The following is an 18572-nucleotide window of genomic DNA, read 5'->3' as shown; positions in this document are numbered from 1 at the left end:
TCCGTTTCCGACAAGTAAGACACTATATTCTGAAGAGCACCACCTTAATTGGTAACCCTGATATGTCTGTCATTGAAAGAATGCTTTTTTCCCCACAAAGGAAAATGTCTGTAAGTCTGTTTTATGATGCTTTAAGGTCCTTTTCCGCTGTCGACACACAGAGGGTGAAACAAGTGTGGGAGAAAGAACTGTCTGTTACCATTGACGAAGAGATGTGGGAGGACATTTGGAAATATGCAAAAACAATATCTATATGTAATCGTACTAGAGCAATTCAATTAAGAATAATACACAGATTGCATATATCCCCAAATCGCAGACATGCATTTAGCCCCGCTTCCTCCTCTCCTCAGTGTCTCAAATGTAAAACTGATACAGGCACCCTAACACATTGTTTATGGTCATGTCCCAAAATACAAAGATATTGGTCTGGTGTTCTGCAAGAGATTGAAAAGATCCTAGGGGTCGATCTAGAATTGGACCCAGTTTCTCTACTGTTAGGTCTCCCTAGTAGGCATGTAACTTCTGTGGGTAAGAGGAGGCTTTACAACATCCTCACCTTTACAGCGAGGAAAAACATACTTTTACAGTGGATTAGTGATAAGGTTCCCTCTATTAAAGATTGGCATATGATACTATTTGATTGGGTGCAGCTGGAATATCTGACATGTACATTGCACTCTAAGACAGATCAGTTCTACAAAGTATGGGAACCTTACCTAAATTACCTAGAACCTGAAGTATCAGCTATTATGCTGCAAGGATTCTCTTAGAATGGTGATCTATGTATTCCAGAATTACACTGTACGGTCCGTGTGGGGAACTCAACTTCTTGGTTTAAACTGAGCTTTTTATTTTATTTTATTTTATTTATTTATTATGTCTTTATTGTTATTTTTTTTCTGTTTCTGTTTGTTTAAAATGTATGTATTGAGAGACACAATGAGGGGGATGGGGTGAGAGAAGCGCTGAGCGGGGAGAGGGAAATGGTGGGTGTGTGTGTACGTGCGTGCATACATACGGATATGTGTAAGCGAGTGCTGTTTTTTTTTTGCCTTGTCTTTGTTGTTGTATCTCTTAATATGGGTGAAAATTGTGAAACTCCAATAAAAATACTGTTACAAAATGAAGCTGGAATGGGAACATTGGATGGGGAGGGGAAACAAGAGTTCTACCCTGTAGCATCTCCACTGGTTCTATTTCTGTTAATCAAGGTGTTTCAGTAGGTAATAAAAAACTGCCAACAATAGAGTCTAGCAGTATACGTAACATCCTCTTCGTTATGGATGGTATGAGTTGCTGAATTGGAGAAAATATTTGATTTTCATTCTTCTCTCTTTCTGTTTCAGTGTTCTCAGATCAGGATCTGGCTACATACTTTGTCTTAAATTAAAATAACTTTGAGCTGATTTCCTGGTGTGTTTATTTATTTATTTTATTTATTATTATTTTTCTCCGAAAACTTGGGGGCCAAATAAAACCATGCGAGGGCCAAATTTGGCCCACGGGCCGCCAGTTGGGGAACCCTGCTGTAGCGGCTGAGTGCCCACTCCCCAGGTCCTCTCTATCCCTGTGAAAGGCCTCTCTGTTCTGTTCTGTCCAGGGCCACAGCGGCACTTGGCTGGGAGGGGATTCACACCGAGTTGGTAACAGAACACCGTCCAGAGGCCCATGGAATTTTACAGAACCCCCATGGTGACACTCGCCTCCGTGCCTTGCTGTCTGGTTCAGGACAAATTAACAAAGCACCTGTGTCACCTGAAACCCCCAGCAACCCCGAACAACCCAATCTCCCTGTCTGCATTACCCCCGTGGTGGTCTGAGTACGATCCAGGACCCTCCTGGGGGAGTGGATCACATCCAGGTGTGGATAGAAACTACAAGATTAATACCAGCAATGTGTCCAAAATGGCACCCTATTACCTTTTTACTGCACAACCTTCGACCAGGGCCCATTAGGCTCAAAAGTAGCGCACTATAGGGAATAGGGTGCTATTTGGGACGCACTCCAGGCACCTCTGGGTTATTATGAGTGGGACTCTTCTGAGCTCTGTCTTTCTGTAAGCTGATGAGGACTGAGAGGAACCAGGAACAGTGCATATGTTTGTTGACATGGACTTTATTTAGCTTACCGCTATCACTTACTCAGATATTATGCTCTGGTATCAAGATAAATCATGAATCAGTTCAAGTCAAATTAAGTTCAGACACACACATGTCCCAACTCTCTCCACACAGTATGAATGATAGTTCCTCAGTGACAAGGCCTGGTTGTGTTTGACTGAAACATTGGGGTGATGAGGTTAGTGAAATGTGAGTACATGGTCGAAGTGAAGTGCAGCCTATGTCATGTTATTGTCCTTATAAGGCATGTGGCTACACCCGATGGTTTGTGGAATTAAGGTGTAGAGATCAGAGCAGGTTTTCGGGGGGAGGGGGGGGGGGGGTTTATCTTAAAACTGGGAGCATGTCTGCTCAGATAAATGGACCTTTTGTCATGCCTGATTTTGGCTTTTCATCACTGCAGCTTACAGACTCAGGCCTTAATAAAACATCTGTCTGTCTGTCTGTCTGTCTGTCTGTCTGTCTGTCTGTCTGCCTGCCTGTGGCAGAACACTCCTGTTGATGGGTGGTTGGGTAGAAAGATAAAGGGTACACATCTGATGGCAGAATGTTACAGGTCACACGCGCAAAGCACCTGTCATGAAATGACGAAGGCGGAACAAGAACGAGGCCATAATATTGCACATTCCACCATAAGTTTTACTGTTTACTCACAGGAGCATCGCTGTCAACATTGGAGTGTTACTATGGAGGGAATACTAGTCCAAAGGCCGGCAACATTGCAGTATTGAGTCGTTTCATCTTACCGTTTAAAGGCAGTGTACGGTATGCCGGTTCGTACCTAATACATTCTCTATTCAGATTGCAAAGGCATCTATTTCCTCCTTATCTTGATTGAATGGCAAAGACTAAAAATAAATTGGGAAAATATGCACACTTACTTTCTAAAACACCATTTTAAAGCACCATGCTAGAGTGGCTTAAGCCTAGGAATGCTAGTCCCGGATGTTGCGTATCGTGTTTAGCCAATCAGGTTGCAGCAGTCTGTTGTTTACCCCTGGCTGAACACGGGGCGCAACTTTCACAAACTTGCATAATTTAGAGCATTCTGTTGGGCTGCATCACTGCCTGATACGGCAACTGCACTGCCCGCAACCACATGGCTCTCCAGAGAGTGGTGCGGTCAGCCCAACTCATCACTGAGGGCACACTGCCTGCCCTCCAGGACATCTACAGCACCCGGTGTCATAGGAAGTTCAAGAAGATCATCAAGGACCTCAGCCACCCGAGTCACGGCCTGTTCACCCTGCTACAATCTAGCAGACGGAGCCAGTACAGGTGTATCAAAGGCAGGACCGAGACACTGAAAAACAGTTTCTATCTCCAGACCATCAGACTGAACATCCATCACAAGCCGGCTATCGCCCGGTAATCTGCCCAGCACCTTAGCGACTGCTGCCTCATGTATACAGAGACATTGAACACTGATCACTTTAACAATGTTTACATATTGTTTTTTTTACCCACTTTATATGTATTTACCATATTTTAGTCATGACTCCTGGCTCATCCTATATAACTACTGCTGTACACACCTTTTCTATTCATGTACTCTCCATACTGTCTATACACACCGGGCTCATTGTAATGGCTGGAATGAAATAAATGGATTGGTATCAAACACACATATGTTTGACTTCGTTCCATTTATACAATTCCAGCAATTGCAATGAGCCCATCTTCCTATAGCTCATCCCACCAGCCTCCTCTGGTTGAGACATATTTACTGTTCCCTGTTTTTTTGTGCCTCAGGACCATTTGAAAGAGCCGGATCTGGGCTCTATCTACTAGAAGGAGCAGGAGTAAAAGAAGGATTGGTGTGGACTTTGCAGGCTGCCCGATTTCACCCACCCTTTACAACATGAGAAACAATTTTTCCCTTTTGTGGAATTGATTTCACCCTAACCCCTTTATATGGGTGGCCTACAGAATTTTTTATACATTTTCCAATCTACCTAGTTTTTTATTAAATCTAGCCTCCTTGTGTTTCATGGTTCCTCTGGTTCCCAACTGGTCACTACAACTTTTACATTTGACCTTACTGTGATTGTTTTCTATTAAAATGGTCCAAAAGAAACACAAATCAATTCTTAGCAAAGGGAAATTTCTCAAATCAATAATTTTGCTAGGACTGTCTGGGAGTGGTCTGAGTTTAGTTTAGTTTAGTATATTAGGATCCCCATTAGCTACTGCACATGCAGCAGCTACTCTTCCCGGGGTCCACATAAAATATACAATACATGACAAAGTACAGAACAGTTATAGACATGAATAAAATAAATACAAGTTTAAATAAAATAAGACAACAAAAATACTATTTACACACTATTCATATATACATATTCATTCTTATATACAGTACAGTTAAAGTAGATCTTTAGAAAGAGGAGAGATGCTGTGATACACTAGTTTTTTAAAGCTAAACTTGCTTTTTGCCTGAGTAACCTCTGGTGGCAGAGCATTCCACAATGACATGGCTCTATACATAACTGAGTAACGCATGAAATCTGTTTTTGGTTTGGGTACTATGAAGAAACCCATAGTGGTCGTGTCTGGTGGTGTATGTATGTCTGTTTGAAGTGTATTGGTCTATTAAGTAATTTATCGCCATTGTGATGTCACCAGGCAGTCAAACTCCATCCCACCAAAACAGCCTGAAATTTCAGGGGGTCTTTTCAAACCGCTCTTACACTAAAGGGCATTATCATAATTTTCACAATTTCACAGTATTAATCCAACCTCTTAGTGTGGAAGTACAGTATATATAAAACACATAACAAATCATGTTTTTGATCGCACTGGGGCTTTAAGGGTACTGGTGCTCCAAACCTCCACCAGGTGCCGTAGTCGGGTACTTTATGGCACACACACAGACACACAGACACACAGACAATCACCCTATTCATTATTTAGAAGCATGTAATGGAAAAAATGAAATTGAACTTCAAACTTTACTTGATAAGAGCATTTCTAAATTTGCAAGGTCAAATTATTTTATTAATTAAGAGTGGTCACTGACTTCAAAAGTAGACATTGAAACAGATTTTGGATGGCTTCGACAGTGGGCTCTATTTTAACAAACCTAACGCAATGTTAAATCTTAGTGCTGGCAGTAGTGTTATATGTTCGGGGCTGTGTTAGAAATATATTTGCTATTTTCAGAAATGTAATTATTGGCACAGTAGCTGGTGGTGGTGCAAAAGGGATGGGTTTTTATTAATAAACATGTTATGGTGTGTAGAGGCATGGCCCCTCACTGGCCAATCAGAACGTGCTCCATAGCTAAATATGTGTTTTGTGTATTTATGGCCTTTTATGTATTGCACTGTCATCAACTTCAATTAGAATGTTAGTCCATTATAGCCTAGTTCGTTAAATAGCCTGCCCCATATTTGCTAAATATGTTGAACATTTTTACAGTCCACATTGTTCTAATTGCATTGCTTCAATATGAAAATACATTGTTAAATGTAGGCTATCCAACATTCACTGATATAGGGGTTAGGCCTGTAAATTGCAGTCTGTCTAAATACAGTTACAGGCACCACAATTGCTGGATAAAGATCCAATATAAAGAGAAAGGGGGAATGTCCACTCAGCATTATACTGCTCACAAATGTAAACATCATGGAACCATCTTACAAATCCTATTTGCCCTTCTCCAAAAATAGCAGACAAAATTGCAATGCATTCGAGCACTGTACTTTCTCACCATAAACCCATGGATGTTGAGTCTATCTAATAAGTTACATTTTTTTTATTAAATTAAATGAAAAAGAACCAATCTGCTTTACTAACAACAATATTTCTAAATAGGATTTGGTCAGAAGCATTATATCATAAATCCAGTGGAGGCTGTTGAGGGGAGAACGGCTCATAATAATGTCTGGAATGGAGTAAATGGAAGGGCATCAAAACATGTTTGATGTATTTGATACCCTTCCATGAATTCCGCTCCATCCATTATCACAAGCCGTCCTCCCCAATTAGCTCCTGTGCATAAATCGCTTCTCTTGTTCCATGGTACTGTGTGCACATGTACTGTAGGCCTCAATATCTTTATGTCTACAAAATACTAGACTCCTGTCAATTGTATCGTTGCCTATGTGCGAAGCGGATAAAAAAAATAAAAATTATCTGCTGTTGATATGGCATTATAGGATGGGATAGTTTGGAGGAACACACTTTTTTATTAATTGGATGAGGGGCGCTCTTTGAAAATGGTGATGGATAGCCTACTCTGAAACAAGCGAAATGAAGTATAAGGTATGGGAATAATGAAAAAATCCAGGCTGTATCACATCCGGCCGTGATTGGGAGTCCCATGGGGTGGCGCACAATTGGCCCAGCGTCGTCCAGGTTTGGCAGGGGTAGGCCGTCATTGTAAATAAGAATTTGTTCTTAACTGACTTGCCTAGTTAAATAAAGGTTAAATAAAATAAAATACATTTTAAAAAGCACGAGGGCAATAAACAGAAACAAATATTGTTTAGGGCCCCGCTAAAGGCTAGAGCCCGCCCTGGCTGCGCTTCTCCTCTCAAAATCCATGCCATTATCAACTGCGTTACCTTTTTCTGGGAATTAAAACTTCCCATTAGCGCTGCATGAAATTGTCACTTTTGCACTTGTTTTTAAGGACACACCAAAAATATTGCAACCCCTCCCACCTCAGCGCAAGTGATCTGATGTTAGACAGATAAATTGCTGGGCCTGGCGTTAGGGCTGGAAAATGCCAGTGCGCCAGTTTTTACATGACGAAATTGCAAACTAACGTGCGTTTGACACTTGCGCCTCCTTAGCGCCAGCCGAAAGTAGAGCCCAGTGAGACAGAAGAGATAGGAGGGGGCAGAGAGCGACAGGTGTCCTGATTCTGTTTACAATTACAATGTTTATATGAGCTATAAGAGGCCCTTGTTGCTGCACTCTGAACCTCCTCCAGTATTATCCAGAAATGATTGAGAAAAATGGGAGCATGACTTTTTGTGGAGAGCAGTTGAGGAGGTTAGGGGAGGAGAGAGGGGAGGGGGTTAGTGGTGAGAGTGGCGAATCTGTCAGCCAAGTCATGGCTGAGCCATCAGTCATACAGGACAGGCGCTAGCCCTCTGATTGGCCATTAATTCACATTCATATTAAATGAGCCAGCAAATATTTAATCAGAGCGGATTCTTGGAGGAGAAATGTCAGAGTTAATCGTTGAGCTCAGCACGTGCAGTGGACCATGGCGCTGCAGGACACTCCATAAATATACTTCATATCTGTCCTGGGACTCATTGAGCACTAGGCACAGAGCCATCCTGCAGCGTGGCGGCAGTCCCCTCCCTCTGTCAGGGAACAAATCAACTGGGACCACCTGCCCTGACCACTTACTGTCTGTCCTACCCTGTCCTACCCTGTCCTACCCTGTCCTACCCAGTCCTACTTTGCTGGCTTTCTGACAGCTCTGTCACAACCTTATTATATATCTTCCCCATATGACACTCAGTTACCAATCTCATATAGCTTCCCCACTGTGCAGATACAAAATGGATTGGAATGACTGGATGGATTCAGTTTTCTTCCACTAGGTTTTAGAGAAAGTGTATTGGGTTTAAGAGACAGGATTGGGTTTTAGAGACATTGTATTGGGTTTTAGAGACAGGATTGGGTTTTAGAGATAGTAGCTCGAGTGGCAGTGTGAGCATTGTTTGTAGAGGAGTGGAGTGGTTAAAGCTGTTAAAGAAGGCGAGGGAGAGAGAAAGGCAGTAGCAGCCTGAAGAGTGTTTGTCTTTTGGAGAGGTGGCTGTGTTAGTCCTGTTTAAATGCCATGTATTTGGCCCCAGATGAGGATAATACAGACCACTTATATATAATTCAATTGGAACTACTTATTAAATCTGTTTTCATTCATTATCCTTATTTGTCTATGTAAGGTTATTGGATTATCTTTCGTTTAAACCACGTACAGAAAGACCTTTCTCTAGATATTATTTTCAGGATTTCATGCATCATGAAGGGACAGTCCCACATTGTTCCCATAAATGTCTTTAAAAAATGATCATGTTCCAATGCCAAGAAAACAAATTATGTGGAAATGTCCTAGTAAGGAATGACATTCTGATGAGAGGGAATTGGAGAACTGTGTTGTGCAGTACATCAATAAAATAAAACAAATCAGTCCCAGAAAATAAAATTCTCCCATGGTCAAACAACTACGACATGAAACGTGGTTTGGCTTGGACCTTACAGTACAGATGTGTCCAATTTCCGATATTTTGTATTTTCTTTGCCAAGAACCCTATTCCACTCCTGAATTCTTGGGAAACATGGAGAGGCTCTTAAACAGTTAGACCAAGGCTGCATCTCAAATGGCACCCTAAAGGCAACTCTCTCCTATGGGCCCTTGTCAAAAGCAATGCACAATATACTGTAGGGAGGGAATAGGGTGCATTTTTGGAAACAGTTGGCAACAGCTGAGTTGTATTTATTTTAATCGATCCTCTCCCTTGTTTGTGTTGGGCTTGGCTGTGACTGCTTTCCTCTCTCATGAGATTGTGGTCTACAGCAGAGATAACAGCATAATAACATGGCTGAGCAGGGGCTGACGAGAGGACTGTGTGGGGCTGATGAGAGAACTGTGTGGGGCTGATGAGAGGACTGTGTGGGCTTGACGAGAGGACTGTGTGGGCTTGACGAGAGGACTGTGTGGGGCTGATGAGAGGACTGTGTGGGGCTGATGAGAGGACTGTGTGGGGCTGATGAGAGGACTGTGTGGGGCTGATGAGAGAACTGTGTGGGGCTGATGAGAGGACTGTGTGGGGCTGATGAGAGGACTGTGTGGGGCTGATGAGAGGACTGTGTGGGCTTGACGAGAGGACTGTGTGGGCTTGACGAGAGGACTGTGTGGGCTTGACGAGAGGACTGTGTGGGGCTGACGAAAGGACTGTGTGGGGCTGACGAGAGGAGTGTGTGGGGCTGACGAGAGGACTGTATGGGGCTGACGAGAGGACTGTGTGGGGCTGACGAGAGGACTGTGCGGGCCTGACGAGAGGACTGTGTGGGGCTGACGAGAGGAGTGTGTGGGGCTGACGAGAGGACTGTGCGGGCCTGACGAGAGGACTGTGTGGGGCTGACGAGAGGAATGTGCGGGGCTGACGAGAGGACTGTGCGGGCCTGACGAGAGGACTGTGCGGGGCTGACGAGAGGACTGTGCGGGCCTGACGAGAGGACTGTGCGGGCCTGACGAGAGGACTGTGTGGGGCTGACGAGAGGACTGTGTGGGGCTGACGAGAGGACTGTGTGGGGCTGACGAGAGGAATGTGTGGGGCTGACGAGAGGACTGTGTGGGGCTGACGAGAGGACTGTGTGGGCTTGACGAGAGGACTGTGTGGGCTTGACGAGAGGACTGTGTGGGGCTGACGAGAGGACTGTGTGGGGCTGACGAGAGGACTGTGTGGGGCTGACGAGAGGAATGTGTGGGGCTGACGAGAGGACTGTGTGGGGCTGACGAGAGGACTGTGCGGGCCTGACGAGAGGAATGTGTGGGGCTGACGAGAGGACTGTGTGGGGCTGACGAGAGGACTGTATGGGGCTGGAGAGGGGCTAGTGTGGGGCCATAGAGAGGACTGTCTGGGGCCATAGAGAGGATTTTGGGACCAACTCTCCTTAACGCCCCTTATTGTCCAAGGAGACTGCTAGCAGAACTGATAGCAGTCATTAACAATAATAGAGAATAGACACAGACAGATTACTACAGCACTCTAGTATTCAGCACTACCATCGCCAAGAACAACAGGGTGTCAGGTGTTCTGGCACCACTATGCAACAGAGGAAATTGCTTGTGAGTGCCTCTGTGTATACGTGTGTGCCTGTGTGTTTGTGTGCATGTGAAGAAAATATGCATGTGAATAAAGCCCACCTCCATCTATCCCTACATTCCATAATTGTCCATCAGGTACTAAATTGGATAAAAGCATTATCTCCTGTTAAACAGGCACGACAAACCCTTTTACTCAGGGGCCCCTCTTTCCTCTCTCCTCTCCCGATATATTTACCCTGCTAGCTGCCGGTATATATCAGTCAAGGCTCTCAAACCAAATCACACTAAAAACCTCAACCCTCCCCCAGTGATAACAATGACCATGTTTACTTTAGAACCTAGTGCAGTGATTGCACGTCCCCTGCCTCCCACTCTCATAGTGCATTCAATCACTTTGGGTGCATGGCTGATGGGTGCCTGCTTCATAGTAATGCTAGCACAGACACCTGTGGAAATCAGCCATGTTCTAAAGAGCACTACACTGATTGAGTGTTAAAACAACCCTTTTTTTAAAGCTACCATTTTTTGGTCAATGCATTGGATTTCATTTGGGATCATTAAAGCATCGTCATTTGGTGAGCAGAAGATCGTAAAAGTACCATCGAAGGAGGAGTAAACGCTTATATATATACACACTCAGCAAAAAAAGAAACATCCTCTCACTGTCAACTGCGTTTATCTTCAGCAAACTAAACATGTGTAAATATTTGTATGAACTTAACAAGATTCAACAACTGAGACATAAACTGAACAAGTTCCACAGACTTGTAACTAACAGAAATTGAATAATGTGTCCCTGAACAAAGGGGGGGTAAAAATAAAAAGTTACAGTATCTGGTGTGGCCACCAGCTGCATTAAGTACTGCAGTGCATCTCCTCCTCATGGACTGCACCAGATTTGCCAGTTCTTGCTGTGAGATGTTACCCCACTCTTCCACCCAGGCACCTGTAAGTTCCCGGACATTTCTGGGGGGAATGGCCCTAGCTCTCACCCTCCGATCCAACAGGTCCCAGACGTGCTCAATGGGATTGAGATCTGGGGTCTTCGCTGGCCATGGCAGAACACTGACATTCCTGTCTTGCAGGAAATCACGCACAGAACGAGCAGTATGGCTGGTGGCATTGTCATGCTGGAGGGTCATGTCAGGATGAGCCTGTAGGAAGGGTACCACATGAGGGAGGAGGATGTCTTCCCTGTAACGCACAGCGTTGAGATTGCCTGCAATGACAACAAGGTCAGTCCGATGATGCTGTGACACACCACCCCAGACCATGACGGACCCTCCACCTCCAAATCCATCCCGCTCCAGAGTACAGGCCTCGGTGTAACGCTCATTCCTTCGACGATAAACATGAATCCGACCATCACCCCTGGTGAGATAAAACCGCGACTCGTCAGTGAAGAGCACTTTTTGCCAGTCCTGTCTGGTCCAGCGACGGTGGGTTTGTGCCCATAGGCGACGATGTTTCCGGTGATGTCTGGTGAGGACCTGTCTTACAACAGGCCTACAAGCCCTCAGTCCAACCTCTCTCAGCCTATTGCGGACAGTCTGAGCACTGATGGAGGGATTGTGCGTGGAGGGATTCCTGGTGTAACTCGGGCAGTTGTTGTTGCCATCCTGTACCTGTCCCTCAGGTGTGATGTTCGGATGTACCAATCCTGTGCAGGTATTGTTACATGTGGTCTGCCACTGCGAGGATGATCAGCTGTCCGTCCTGTCTCCCCGTAGCGCTGTCTTAGGCGTCTCACAGTACGGACATTGCAATTTATTGCCCTGGCCACATCTACAGTCCTCATGCATCCTTGTGGCATGCCTAAGGCCCGTTCACACAGATGAGCAGGGACCGTGGGCATCTTTCTATTGGTGTTTTTCAGAGTCAGTAGAAAGGCCTCTTTAGTGTCCTAAGTTTTCATAACTGTTACCTTAATTGCCTACTGTCTGTAAGCTGTTAGTGTCTTAACGACCATTCCACAGGTGCATGTTCATTAATTGTTTATGGTTCATTGAACAAGCATGGGAAACAGGGTTTAAACCCTTTACAATGAAGATCTGTGAAGTTATTTGGATTTTTTACGAATTATCTTTGAAAGTCAGGGTCCTGAAAAAGGGATGTTTCTTTTTTGCTGAGATATATATATATATATATATATATATATATATAGATATCAAAAATTACATAAAACACCTAAACCAAGCACTTCGTGAATCTGTTGATACAGTATCCCAAGACAATGCTTTAACTGAGGTTTGAAAATGAAGACCCATTCCAGGATTAGTTCTTCAGTGACACAGCTCTTTCTACATATTACCACAAATGGTGCCTTTTCAGTGTTACTGGAGCCTTGAGAACGGCTGTGCCCAGGATGTCCCGGCAATATAAGTATTGAGGGGCAGTGGGGCCAGAGCATGGGAGCCGCTCTGTTTGCTCTGTGTCTCCGGCAGTGGTGCAGTGGTAGCCAGCCACACAGCGTGTGGCGAGGGTTTCACATCTTCATGCCAACCATATTAATTAGACCCCATGGTTGATCCTAGAGTGTGCCGCCCGGCCTCAGTGATTGGCTCAATTCCAAATACAATTAATTAATGGTAGCCACTCAAAGGCTGTGGAAGCTCATCAGTGGGGCTGTGTGGGACAATCCCCAGACATTTCCTGTGTCGTTCGAAGCTCCTCTGAAGCTAAAAAAGAGGCTGACATCACTAGCGCTCCTTTATTATCTATAAGTCTCTCATAAAGTAGCACAAGGAAATATGTTGTCCCTGGCAACTGATGAAACACTGTTTACTAAGGTTAGTGACAAGACAGAAGTTGTACAGATATGTCGCACACCAGCTGTATTTGGGTACAGTGTCTAACACTAGCTGTAGTAGGGTACAGTGTCTAACACTAGCTGTAGTAGGGTACAGTGTCTAACACTAGCTGTAGTAGGGTACAGTGTCTAACACTAGCTGTAGTAGGGTACAGTGTCTAACACTAGCTGTAGTTGGGTACAGTGTCTAACACTAGCTGTAGTAGGGTACAGTGTCTAACACTAGCTGTAGTAGGGTACAGTGTCTAACACTAGCTGTAGTAGGGTACAGTGTCTAACCCTAGCTGTAGTAGGGTACAGTGTCTAACACTAGCTGTAGTAGGGTACAGAGTCTAACACTAGCTGTAGTAGGGTACAGTGTCTAACACTAGCTGTAGTAGGGTACAGTGTCTCACACTAGCTGTAGTAGGGTACAGTGTCTCACACTAGCTGTAGTAGGGTACAGTGTCTAACACTAGCTGTAGTAGGGTACAGTGTCTAATACTAGCTGTAGTTGGGTACAGTGTCTAACACTAGCTGTAGCAGGGTACAGTCTCTAACACTAGCTGTAGTAGGGTAAAGTGTCTAACACTAGCTGTAGTAGGGTACAGAGTCTAACACTAGCTGTAGTAGGGTACAGTGTCTAACACTAGCTGTAGTAGGGTACAGTCTCTAACACTAGCTGTAGTAGGGTACAGTGTCTAACACTAGCTGTAGTAGGGTACAGTCTAACACTAGCTGTAGTAGGGTACAGTGTCTAACACTAGCTGTAGTAGGGTACAGAGTCTAACACTAGCTGTAGTAGGGTACAGTGTCTAACACTAGCTGTAGTAGGGTACAGTGTCTAACACTAGCTGTAGTAGGGTACAGTGTCTAACACTAGCTGTAGTAGGGTACAGTCTCTAACACTAGCTGTAGTAGGGTACAGTGTCTAACACTAGCTGTAGTAGGGTACAGTCTAACACTAGCTGTAGTAGGGTACAGTGTCTAACACTAGCTGTAGTAGGGTACAGTCTAACACTAGCTGTAGTAGGGTACAGTGTCTAACACTAGCTGTAGTAGGGTACAGTCTCTAACACTAGCTGTCGTAGGGTACAGTGTCTAACACTAGCTGTAGTAGGGTACAGTGTCTAACACTAGCTGTAGTAGGGTACAGTGTCTAACACTAGCTGTAGTAGGGTACAGTGTCTAACACTAGCTGTAGTAGGGTACAGTCTAACACTAGCTGTAGTAGGTTACAGTCTAACACTAGCTGTAGTAGGGTACAGTCAAACACTAGCTGTAGTAGGGTACAGTCTAACACTAGCTGTAGTAGGGTACAGTCTAACACTAGCTGTAGTAGGGTACAGTGTCTAACACTAGCTGTAGTAGGGTACAGTGTCTAACACTAGCTGTAGTAGGGTACAGTGTCTAACACTAGCTGTAGTAGGGTACAGTGTCTAACACTAGCTGTAGTAGGGTACAGTCTAACACTAGCTGTAGTAGGGTACAGTGTCTAACACTATCTGTAGTAGGGTACAGTCTAACACTAGCTGTAGTAGGGTACAGTGTCTAACACTAGCTGTAGTAGGGTACATTCTAACACTAGCTGTAGTAAGGTACAGTGTCTAACACTAGCTGTTGTAGGGTACAGTGTCTAACACTAGCTGTAGTAGGCTACAGTGTCTAACACTAGCTGTAGTAGGGTACAGTCTAACACTAGCTGTAGTAGGGTACAGTGTCTAACACTAGCTGTAGTAGGGTACAGTGTCTAACACTAGCTGTAGTAGGGTACAGTGTCTAACACTAGCTGTAGTAGGGTACAGTGTCTAACACTAGCTGTAGTAGGGTACAGTTCTAACACTAGCTGTAGTAGGGTTACAGTCTAACACTAGCTGTAGTAGGGTACAGTCTAACACTAGCTGTAGTAGGGTACAATCTAACACCTAGCTGTAGTAGGGTACAGTCTAACACCTAGCTGTAGTAGGGTACAGTGTCTAACACTAGCTGTAGTAGGGTACAGTGTCTAACACTAGCTGTAGTAGGGTACAGTGTCTAACACTAGCTGTAGTAGGGTACAGTGTCTAACACTAGCTGTAGTAGGGTACAGTGTCTAACACTAGCTGTAGTAGGGTAGTGTCTAACACTAGCTGTAGTAGGGTACAGTCTAACACTAGCTGTAGTAGGGTACAGTGTCTAACACTAGCTGTAGTAGGGTACAGTCTAACACTAGCTGTAGTAGGGTACAGTGTCTAACACTAGCTGTAGTAGGGTACAGTGTCTAACACTAGCTGTAGTAGGGTACAGTCTAACACTAGCTGTAGTAGGGTACAGTGTCTAACACTAGCTGTAGTAGGGTACAGTCTAACACTAGCTGTAGTAGGGTACAGTGTCTAACACTAGCTGTAGTAGGGTACAGTCTCTAACACTAGCTGTCGTAGGGTACAGTGTCTAACACTAGCTGTAGTAGGGTACAGTGTCTAACACTAGCTGTAGTAGGGTACAGTGTCTAACACTAGCTGTAGTAGGGTACAGTGTCTAACACTAGCTGTAGTAGGGTACAGTCTAACACTAGCTGTAGTAGGTTACAGTCTAACACTAGCTGTAGTAGGGTACAGTCTAACACTAGCTGTAGTAGGGTACAGTCTAACACTAGCTGTAGTAGGGTACAGTCTAACACTAGCTGTAGTAGGGTACAGTGTCTAACACTAGCTGTAGTAGGGTACAGTGTCTAACACTAGCTGTAGTAGGGTACAGTGTCTAACACTAGCTGTAGTAGGGTACAGTGTCTAACACTAGCTGTAGTAGGGTACAGTGTCTAACACTAGCTGTAGTAGGGTACAGTCTAACACTAGCTGTAGTAGGGTACAGTGTCTAACACTATCTGTAGTAGGGTACAGTCTAACACTAGCTGTAGTAGGGTACAGTGTCTAACACTAGCTGTAGTAGGGTACAGTGTCTAACACTAGCTGTAGTAGGGTACATTCTAACACTAGCTGTAGTAAGGTACAGTGTCTAACACTAGCTGTTGTAGGGTACAGTGTCTAACACTAGCTGTAGTAGGCTACAGTGTCTAACACTAGCTGTAGTATGGTACAGTCTAACACTAGCTGTAGTAGGGTACAGTGTCTAACACTAGCTGTAGTAGGGTACAGTGTCTAACACTAGCTGTAGTAGGGTACAGTGTCTAACACTAGCTGTAGTAGGGTACAGTGTCTAACACTAGCTGTAGTAGGGTACAGTGTCTAACACTAGCTGTAGTAGGGTACAGTCTAACACTAGCTGTAGTAGGTTACAGTCTAACACTAGCTGTAGTAGGGTACAGTCTAACACTAGCTGTAGTAGGGTACAATCTAACACCAGCTGTAGTAGGGTACAGTCTAACACTAGCTGTAGTAGGGTACAGTGTCTAACACTAGCTGTAGTAGGGTACAGTGTCTAACACTAGCTGTAGTAGGGTACAGTGTCTAACACTAGCTGTAGTAGGGTACAGTGTCTAACACTAGCTGTAGTAGGGTACAGTCTAACACTAGCTGTAGTAGGGTACAGTGTCTAACACTAGCTGTAGTAGGGTACAGTCTAACACTAGCTGTAGTAGGGTACAGTGTCTAACACTAGCTGTAGTAGGGTACAGTGTCTAACACTAGCTGTAGTAGGGTCCAGTCTAACACTAGCTGTAGTAGGGTACAGTGTCTAACACTAGCTGTAGTAGGGTACAGTGTCTAACACTAGCTGTAGTAGGGTACAGTCTAACACTAGCTGTAGTAGGTTACAGTCTAACACTAGCTGTAGTAGGGTACAGTCTAACACTAGCTGTAGTAGGGTACAGTCTAACACTAGCTGTAGTAGGTTACAGTCTAACACTAGCTGTAGTAGGGTACAGTCTAACACTAGCTGTAGTAGGGTACAGTCTAACACTAGCTGTAGTAGGGTACAGTGTCTAACACTAGCTGTAGTAGGGTACAGTGTCTCACACTAGCTGTAGTAGGGTACAGTGTCTAACACTAGCTGTAGTAGGGTACAGTCTAACACTAGCTGTAGTAGGGTACAGTCTAACACTAGCTGTAGTAGGGTACAGTGTCTAACACTAGCTGTAGTAGGGTACAGTCTCTAACACTAGCTGTAGTAGGGTACAGTGTCTAACACTAGCTGTAGTAGGGTACAGTGTCTAACACTAGCTGTAGTAGGGTACAGTGTCTAACACTAGCTGTAGTAGGGTACAGTGTCTAACACTAGCTGTAGTAGGGTACAGTGTCTAACACTAGCTGTAGTAGGGTACAGTCTAACACTAGCTGTAGTAGGGTACAGTGTCTAACACTAGCTGTAGTAGGGTACAGTGTCTAACACTAGCTGTAGTAGGGTACAGGTGTCTAACACTAGCTGTAGTAGGGTACAGTGTCTAACACTAGCTGTAGTAGGGTACAGTCTAACACTAGCTGTAGTAGGTTACAGTCTAACACTAGCTGTAGTAGGGTACAGTCTAACACTAGCTGTAGTAGGGTACAATCTAACACCAGCTGTAGTAGGGTACAGTCTAACACTAGCTGTAGTAGGGTACAGTGTCTAACACTAGCTGTAGTAGGGGTACAGTGTCTAACACTAGCTGTAGTAGGGTACAGTGTCTAACACTAGCTGTAGTAGGGTACAGTGTCTAACACTAGCTGTAGTAGGGTACAGTGTCTAACACTAGCTGTAGTAGGGTACAGTCTAACACTAGCTGTAGTAGGGTACAGTGTCTAACACTAGCTGTAGTAGGGTACAGTCTAACACTAGCTGTAGTAGGGTACAGTGTCTAACACTAGCTGTAGTAGGGTACAGTGTCTAACACTAGCTGTAGTAGGGTACAGTCTAACACTAGCTGTAGTAGGGTACATTGTCTAACACTAGCTGTAGTAGGCTACAGTGTCTAACACTAGCTGTAGTAGGGTACAGTCTAACACTAGCTGTAGTAGGTTACAGTCTAACACTAGCTGTAGTAGGGTACAGTCTAACACTAGCTGTAGTAGGGTACAGTCTAACACTAGCTGTAGTAGGTTACAGTCTAACACTAGCTGTAGTAGGGTACAGTCTAACACTAGCTGTAGTAGGGTACAGTCTAACACTAGCTGTAGTAGGGTACAGTCTAACACTAGCTGTAGTAGGGTATAGTGTCTAACACTAGCTGTAGTTGGGTACAGTGTCTAACACTAGCTGTAGTAGGGTACAGTGTCTCACACTAGCTGTAGTAGGGTACAGTGTCTAACACTAGCTGTAGTAGGGTACAGTCTAACACTAGCTGTAGTAGGGTACAGTCTAACACTAGCTGTAGTAGGGTACAGTGTCTAACACTAGCTGTAGTAGGGTACAGTCTAACACTAGCTGTAGTAGGGTACAGTGTCTAACACTAGCTGTAGTAGGGTACAGTCTAACACTAGCTGTAGTAGGGTACAGTGTCTAACACTAGCTGTAGTAGGGTACAGTCTCTAACACTAGCTGTCGTAGGGTACAGTGTCTAACACTAGCTGTAGTAGGGTACAGTGTCTAACACTAGCTGTATTAGGGTACAGTGTCTAACACTAGCTGTAGTAGGGTACAGTGTCTAACACTAGCTATAGTAGGGTACAGTCTAACACTAGCTGTAGTAGGTTACAGTCTAACACTAGCTGTAGTAGGGTACAGTCTAACACTAGCTGTAGTAGGGTACAGTCTAACACTAGCTGTAGTAGGGTACAGTCTAACACTAGCTGTAGTAGGGTACAGTGTCTAACACTAGCTGTAGTAGGGTACAGTGTCTAACACTAGCTGTAGTAGGGTACAGTGTCTAACACTAGCTGTAGTAGGGTACAGTGTCTAACACTAGCTGTAGTAGGGTACAGTGTCTAACACTAGCTGTAGTAGGGTACAGTC

The 18572-nt window shown here is 44.4% G+C and overlaps 1 protein-coding gene across 5 annotated transcripts in view; it reads right to left on the bottom strand.

The window, feature by feature from the left end:
• LOC115200206 (WSC domain-containing protein 2) overlaps positions 1-18572 on the bottom strand; it is a 97532-nt gene that overhangs the window by 39559 nt on the left and 39401 nt on the right. The gene's annotated exons all lie outside the window — the stretch shown is intronic.

The sequence above is a fragment of the Salmo trutta genome, chromosome 9 (assembly GCF_901001165.1).
Source record: "Salmo trutta chromosome 9, fSalTru1.1, whole genome shotgun sequence".
In the NCBI taxonomy this organism is placed as follows: Eukaryota; Metazoa; Chordata; class Actinopteri; order Salmoniformes; family Salmonidae; genus Salmo; species Salmo trutta.
This window is presented reverse-complemented; position numbering and strand designations above follow the sequence as displayed.